The sequence below is a fragment of the Nannospalax galili genome, unplaced genomic scaffold (assembly GCF_000622305.1).
Source record: "Nannospalax galili isolate Female #2095 unplaced genomic scaffold, S.galili_v1.0 scaffold186, whole genome shotgun sequence".
In the NCBI taxonomy this organism is placed as follows: Eukaryota; Metazoa; Chordata; class Mammalia; order Rodentia; family Spalacidae; genus Nannospalax; species Nannospalax galili.
Window position 1 is genome coordinate 8,662,474 of NW_008358774.1, and position 1,104 is coordinate 8,663,577.

Genomic DNA, 1,104 nt, shown 5'->3' on the forward strand with positions numbered 1-1,104 from the left:
TCCACCCTTAAAAATGTTTAATTAATTAATTAATTAATTAATTTACTAATTTATTTACTTATTTATTATTTATTTGTTTTTTTGTTTATTCATTTATTTTTGGTCTTTCTGAGACAGGGTCTCTCTGTAGCCCCAGCTGTCCTGGATGCCCGGCTATTTATTATTTATTTTATTTTCTGTGTATGAATGTTTTACCCTTGCCCTTGGTCATCTTTTAAGTGAAATGATCTGATATTCCCTCTCTTGCTCATTCACTTTTTCTGGTAAGCATTTTTACTTAAATTAGTACAAATAATTGAAGCAAAAATAAATATTTCCTTCCCCTACCAGTATCTTCTTACTCAGAGTGAAAACAAAAACCTTTTATGATTGAGACAATTATTCTTCCCTTGGATATTAGGCAATATTTAATTTAGTTTCACATGTTTATGCATTGTTAACATACGTTCCAGAATGTAAGTCAGATAACCATGAAATCACATTTAAAATTATTGCTCTTCATTTGGAAAAAAGAACTAGAAGTTTCCTGGGACATTAAAATACACAGAATATTTCCATATCTTCAAGGAAAGAAAGTTAAGTGAGCAATTCCACTGGGGACCTGTAGTTAGGCCCTCTCTCAGCGTTCCTGGGTCTGCCTTCTTCCCTGCAGTTCTCTTGAGAGCAGTGGGAAGCTTATATGGTCAGGTATGTTAATCCTCTGCACTGAACTTTCCAGAACTTTCTGCTCCACACCTGTCAAGCCACCTGAAGAAACTCAGTGCGTCCCAATGAACTTTCTAAGAAACAAAAGGTACAGATTAATGAAAAGAATTAGAAATGTACTAACAATTTTTCAATAATACAAATTTTGGGGAATTAGAATGTGTTAGAAATAAAGTGTACTAGAGAAGGTGGAATTTTGTTTTCCTAACTGGAAAAATGATTATTATGATATTCTGTGAACTGAACTTTCCATCAAAATTTGTTTGACAAGACTTATAAGTTTCTATGGAGTGGCATATAAAATGTGTTCAGGAAGTCCAAAAATTATGCAAGACATAATTAAATAATTATAAAGTATTTCAGTAATGTTAAGATATACATTCTTCTTTGGCATACTAT